Below are 7,183 nucleotides of genomic sequence, written 5' to 3'. Positions count from 1 at the left end.
TTTTTTGTATTTTCTTATTTTTTCCTATTTCTACTGATTACATATTCTTGATATCTTCTTAAATCATTCACTTAACCTTGTGTAGATGTGAATAATGGTCTTACTTCGTTGTCATTTAAAATTTGGTGTTCCAATTTGCTCTTATGCATTCATTCTAATTTTGTAACATATAATAAGTGACATAATGTTTAGTTTTTAATTAATTATTTATTTATTTTAGAAGGTTTATTTACTTAGAGAGAGAAAGTACTCATGAGTGAGTGCAGGGAGGGGCAGAGGGAGAGAATCAACCAGCAGAATCCCTGCTGAGCATGGAGCCCATTGATGGGCTTGATCTCATGACCATGAGATCATGACCTGAGCCAAAACCAAGATTTGGACACTTAACCCACTAAACCACTCAGGTGCCCCTGTTTACATTTGTCTTAAATTAAATGTATGCCTTTTAAGTGAAGTTCTGTCATAAATATAAGTAAGTAATACATCTTATCAGCGTTTGTGAAGCTGTTTCCATCTCTTCAATTCCGATTATTCCCAAACTCCCATTGATATCTCTGTTTCCATTTGTTGTTTTCATTATTTCGACTGCCCTAGAATGCCCTATTTGGTTTAATTTATTTTGATGCATCTTTGCTCTTGCTGTTTTCTATATTGGGGTCTATATTTGGGTCTTCGACTATGCCATTAATTTTGATGACTTTGATTAGGGAAAGAAACTGGTTTTATTACTATGTAATGTGTCTTCTATAGCACTTATATAGTTTTAATATTATTACTTTCCTTCCTTCCCCAGAACACTGAAGAAAGGATTAGGTCAGAAGTGGCGATAAGTTCAATTATAGTTTATACTTTATAGTTTTACAGTGAAAGAAAACACCATGTATGAATTTGGTTTGAAAGAAAAAGGAGTTCGATTAAGATGAGATTAGGATGTATTATTAAATGTCTTTGAGAGGGTTACTATGATCAAGTTATAAGCAAAGCAATGAAACAAGTTAGAAGCTGTTGTTAAATGTTTAGAGGACTTTCTTCTTTCATTTTACACTGATTTATCAAAACTTCAGTTTCTTTGAGTGAAATGTCATCTTCTTTATGAAGTCATTAAAAGCTTGTTTCACTTGCTTATTTCTCAAGGTGTAAAAGAAGGGGTTCAGCAAGGGTGCAACAGAAGTAGTGAGCACCGAAACACCTTTATTTATGGCTATCTCTTCTTTTGCTGATGGCTTGATATAGATGAAGATGCAGCTTCCATAGGTGATGGAAACTACAATCATGTGGGATGAGCAGGTGGAAAAGGCCTTTTTTCTTTGTTGGACAGAGGGGAATCTCAGAATCATCCTGATGATGTACGTGGAGGGCAGAAATACACACACTAAGGTGATAATGAGTACAAATACAGCCACAAGGGTAACCATTTGTTCTATCATCCATGTATCTGACCATGAGATCTTCAGGAGGGGACCTGCATCACAGCTAAAATGATCAATGGCATTGGAGTCACAGAATTCCAGCTGGAGGCACAAGCTAAGGGGTGGGAGAATGATCATCAAGCCAGACACCCAACAGCAGAAGACTAATAAGCTACACACCCTATTGCTCATGATGGTCATGTAATGAAGTGGTTTACAGATAGCAACATAGTGATCATAGGACATGGCTGCCAGGAGAAAAAATTCAGTTGATCCAAAGAGAATAACAAAAAATATTTGACTTGCACAAGCATTGTAGGTAATAGTATTGTCCCCTGTTGATATACTATACAGGAATCTAGGAATGCAGACAGTGGTGAATGACACTTCTAAGAAGGAGAAATTTCTCAGAAAAAAAGTACATAGGAGTTTTAAGATGGGAGTTCACCAGTGTGAGGGTGATAATAGTCAGGTTCCCTGTTACGCTCAAGATGTAGGTGAGAAATAGAAAGATGAAGAGCAGGATTTGCAGTTGTGGGTCGTCTGTCAGTCCCAGCAGGATAAAAGTTGTTATTGCTGTATAGTTTCTCATCACTGACTTTTGAAATCTAACCATCAGCCTATGAAAATAAAAGAGATTTTTTGTGGGAAGATCAGTATTAAAATTCTGTAGCAAAACACTGAATACAAAAACCAAGCAAATCAGTCTATTTTCTCATTTCACATCATAATCCATATCACCACTATTCCAACTAGCCTTCCTGAATATTCCATATATGAGCAAATATTCAGGATTCATGTTAATGTAAAACAATCCAACATTTTCTCAGATCATTCTTTCCCCCTGAAAATTTACAAATGTACATGTTAATTGTTTGTAATTCATTACATGGATTGGATTTACAAATAAGAGCAAAAAATGATGTTACTTAATGTGTACTTAAATGTTCTTTATCCAAGACAAACCTTGGATATATGTCATATCCAGATGATGAAGAACATGACTTCTCTTCAGTTGTTATTTTCAAAGGATTGTTTTAAGGTTAAGATGCATTTTACCTGGAATACAAACAAACAACAATGATAACAAAACACAGCACTGGATCCTGAGATTTCCCTTTGTCTCTTTATTATTATCTGCTTGTACTCCTTATTCTTAAAGGTAGTTTGATATGCAATTATTTTATCTATAGTGTGAAAAAAAGGAATATCTTCATATGCATACACCTGACTTTTTAGTTGTCTGTGGCTCCATTTCTCTCAAAAACCCTGAAATGAAATCTGTGTTTAATATCAATAAATAGTCTTCCAGGAGCTGTGTATCTAGTTTTTTTGAGAGGCCGTGGGGAGGGCTAAAGGGAGAGGCAGAGAATCTGAAGCAGATTTCATGCCTAGCACAGAGCCCCATGTGGGCTTGATCTTACAATCCTGAGATCAAGATCTGAGCTGAAACCAAGAGGTGGATGCTCAACCAAGGTGACCCACAGGCTATGCATCTTTCATTACATTTTTTATTCCTTTGAAAAGATACTATTATTTTCACCTTCTCATCCTACCCCTACTTAGTTTAGGTCTTAGGGCTCTGCAACCCTATTTTCATGTCCAACCTCCTACTGCTCTAACACCCATAAGAACGTTTTTACTGTTGAAGCCATTGGCATATTTTTTGTAGTTATTTTGCCTGATAGCCCCTTCAAATGGATTCCATACCATAATCCTGATTTTATTCCAGATTCTATCTCTTTTTAGTGTCCTATGGCCTCCTCATCCTCTCTCTATTAACCTATGAAGCATTGCTATTCCCCAATATTTTGTCCTGAAACCTCTCTTTTCTTGTTTCCTCTTTGTTCTTCTTCTTACTCCATGCTTGCCAAGAAGATTTCACTTGGTGCAATTGATTTCATTGCCATTTATATGATGAATTCCAAAGTCTGGAACTTTTCCAAATAAAAAAAAATTGCTAAGTGTATATCATCAGTTGCATGTTCCACAGACACTTCATACGCTAAGAGCTCAAAATGAAATCATGGTCCTTCTCCAAGCCATCTTCTCTTCTAGTGTTCACTATTTATTTATTTTTTAAAGATTTTATTTAGTTATTTATGAGAGAGAGAGAGAGACAGAGAGACAGAGAGAGAGAAAGAGAGGCAGTGGGAAAAGCAGGCTCCATGCAGGAAGCCCAATGTGGGACTGAACCCCGGGACCCCAGGATCACACCCGGGGCCAAAGGCAGGCGCTAAACCGCTAAGCCACCCAGGCATCCTGTGTTCGCTATTTATTGATAAAGATTAGTCTCTTGTGTGTGGCCTGCAAGGCTCTTCATGGACAGGGTTCATGTCCCTATTTGCTCACCTCATCTCTTACAAATTCCTTTGCTTTCTTTCTCATAACTTAAGTTCCACAAACATTGAGCGCTTAAATTCCTCATATTTTTCACATGCTGTCTTCTCTGCAAGGGCTAATCTTTGACTAATGTCAATTAGTGCTTCAGAATTCTCCTTAGGTATCAGTCTTCCAGGGAAATCTTCATTCATCTTCCCAGAGTACGTGAGATTATGATACCGTGTTATTTATAAACAGCTGCTGCTTACTCTCTAGACCACACTGTATGCTTCTGTATACTTATATTTCTCCTCTATGTTCCTATAAACTTCTCCAAAATAGAGGTTATGTTTTTATATATCCTTTATTCCATTACATCTGGCACAAGTAGGTTGTTATGTAAATGCGAACTGAAGAAACAAAAACCTGAGTGGTGAAAAATTAGACAGTAAGACAACCATGAGAAACTCCTAACTCTGGGAAACAAACAAAGGGTTGCAGAGGGGCAGGTGGGTGGGGGCATATGGTAACTGAATGATAGGCATTAATGAGGACACATGATGAGATAAACACTGGGTATTGTATTATATGCTGGCAAGTTAAAGCATATATTAAAACAAAACAAAATTAAAATTAAAAAGAAAAACAAAAATTAAAAACAAACAAAAACAAAAAAGGTGTGGTCTATGTACTGAGACGAAGTTATATTCTTTAATGCCTATTCTGGTCAGGTGGTTCAGCACTCTTATTTTTTATATCTGTTTCATATTGCACTGTCATTTTGAGTACGCTCCTACACAAAAATCCAAATTCTAAACTGTAAATCCTTTTCCAGACTTCTTTATTTAGCTTCCGAGCTAGTTTCTACTTTAATATTTTAATTCTCCATCTGTTGTTATTGATTCCTTGTGGATTTGTTTCTAGTAATCTCTCTCCTGCACCTCTTGCTTGTTGGGTACTTAGTTTTTTTTTTCCATTGTCCAGAATTTGCTCCCCATTCAATATTGCTTAGAGACTACAGTTCTGGGGGGTTTTTTGTTTTGTTTTGTTTTGTTTTTTTTCGTTTTTGGTGGTTTTTTTTTGTTTGTTTGTTTGGTTGGTTTTTTTGCTTTCTTTTGTTCTGGGTTTTTTTTTGTTTGTTTGCTTGCTTTTTTTTAATAATGAATTTATTTTTTATTGGTGTTCAATTTGACAACATAGAGAATAACACCCAGTGCTCATCCCGTCAAGTGCCCCCCTCAGTGCCCGTCACCCATTCACCCCCACCCCCCGCTCTCCTCCCCTTCCACCACCCCTAGTTCATTTCCCAGAGTTAGGAGTCTTCATGTTCTGTCTCCCTTTCTGATATTTCCCACCCATTTCTTCTCTCTCCCTTCTATTCCCTTTCACTATTATTTATATTCCCCAAGTGAATGGGACCATATAATGTTTGTCCTTCTCCAATTGACTTATTTCACTCAGCATAATACCCTCCAGTTCCACCATGTTGAAGCAAATGGTGGGTATTTGTTATTTCTAATGGCTGAGTAATATTCCATTGTATACATAGACCACATCTTCTTTATCCATTCATCTTTCGATGGACACCAAGGCTCCTTCCACAGTTTGGCTATTGTGGATATTGCTGCTAGAAACATCGGGGTGCAGGTGTCCCAGCGTTTCATTCCATCTGCATCTTTGGGGTAAATCCCCGGCAGTGCAATTGCTGGGTCGTAGGGCAGGTCTACTTTTAACTCTTTGGGGAACCTCCACACAGTTTTCCAGAGTGGCTGCACCAGTTCACATTCCCATCAACAGAGTAAGAGTGTCCCCCTTTCTTCGCATCCTCTCCAACATTTGTGGTTCCCTGCCTTGTTAATTTTCCCCATTCTCACTGGTGTGAGGTGGTATCTCATTGTGGTTTTGATTTGTATTTCCCTGATGGCAAGTGATGCAGAGCATTTTCTCATGTGCATGTTGGCCATGTCTATGTCTTCCTCTGTGAGATTTCTGTTCATGTCTTTTGCCCATTTCATGATTGGATTGTTTGTTTCTTTGCTGTTGAGTTTAATAAGTTCTTTATAGATCTTGGAAACTAGCCCTCTATGCTTTCCTTTCTTTTTTAAAGCTGAAATCACTTACACTGTTTTTGAAGATTCATTCCTCTCCTAAAAAGAAACTAGAGGGTGGCATGGTTTCTTTAGCTTCCCCATCTCAATCTCTAGTCTCAACCCTCGTCGTCTGATAAGAAGTATTGATGTTCTTAATTCAAGAATCACTTTGTATAGTTTTAATTGAAATCAGTAGCAATTCACATAGGTACTATAGATGGAGATATTCCAGGAGTTCAAGAATAGTCATTGGATCACTTAGGTCACTAACAAATGAACTCTACCCACAAGGAATTTGTTCTTTCTCTGCTATATACCTTGTTATTGCAGAAACTGAGTCTGACACATAGCATGCATTCATAACTTTAGATGAATGATTTAATGTACCTTATGTATAATTTAACTCAGTCTGCATTTTATTAATTTTTAAAGGAGAGAAAATTTTAGGCACTAATGATAATTAACAGGCTTACACTGCAACATCAGGATGATTCGAATTGCCCTAACTCCTGTGAGTGTACTCAAGATAGAACCTATTTCTTGGGATCCCTGGGTGGCGCAGCGGCTTAGCGGCTGCCTTTGGCCCAGGGCGCGATTCTGGAGACCCGGGATCCAATCCCACGTCGGGCTCCCAGTGCATGGAGCCTGCTTCTCCCTCTGCCTATGTCTCTGCCCCATTCTCTCTCTCTGTGTGTGTGACTATCATTAATAAATAAAAATTTAAAAAAAGAACCTATCTCTTCATTTAAATAATCTACTTCCCTTTCTACACCCAAAATCCTATTTATCTCTTACTGACCCTTTTATAACATGCAATCAATAAATGAAGTGTCTTTTAATATTCATAGTATGAATTTCACCCCTTTTTATACACATATTAGAAATTCATTTAGCCGTCCAGTTTTTTGTGCTATGTAGAACCAATTTTTAGAGAAACAAATGCCTAAGCATAGAGACAAACCAATAAACCAACTTTTTGTAAGGGAAAATGGTATCCTCCCATTTCTGTGCCTTGAAACTGCCATAGGGCCTCTAAAAACGCTTTCATTCAACTTTTTGTTGCCTTGACAGTACTCCTTTCTTTATCTCCTTTTCCATCAATCAGTCACACATCAGTAGCACAATGTTCAACTCTTTATTTGCATTAACACTTCCAAGATATAGAATATAATAATATAGTAACAGTAAATTGCTCTCTTTTGCGGTGATTATGAATTGGGAGTTGGATGTATACTAGTTACTCTATCACCCCTAGGATATGTGAGCATGAATGAGATTCTTTGGGTAATGGAAATCTCAGGAGTTTGGAATCAGTCAACCTCAAAAAGGAATTCTGAAATATCCAAATAACGGATGACCCTT

General features: G+C 37.4%; 1 pseudogene; it reads right to left on the bottom strand.

Annotated features, from left to right (window-relative positions):
• Positions 1 to 1,052: 1,052 nt before the first annotated feature.
• Positions 1,053 to 2,001, bottom strand: LOC129510228 (olfactory receptor 6C2-like; annotated as a pseudogene).
• Between the last annotated feature and the right edge of the window lie 5,182 nt (positions 2,002 to 7,183).

The sequence above is a fragment of the Nyctereutes procyonoides genome, unplaced genomic scaffold (genome assembly GCF_905146905.1).
Source record: "Nyctereutes procyonoides isolate TBG_1078 unplaced genomic scaffold, NYPRO_anot_genome, whole genome shotgun sequence".
Lineage (NCBI taxonomy): Eukaryota > Metazoa > Chordata > Mammalia > Carnivora > Canidae > Nyctereutes > Nyctereutes procyonoides.
Note: the sequence above shows the minus strand (reverse complement) of the source record. Positions and strands in the feature narration are given on the sequence as shown.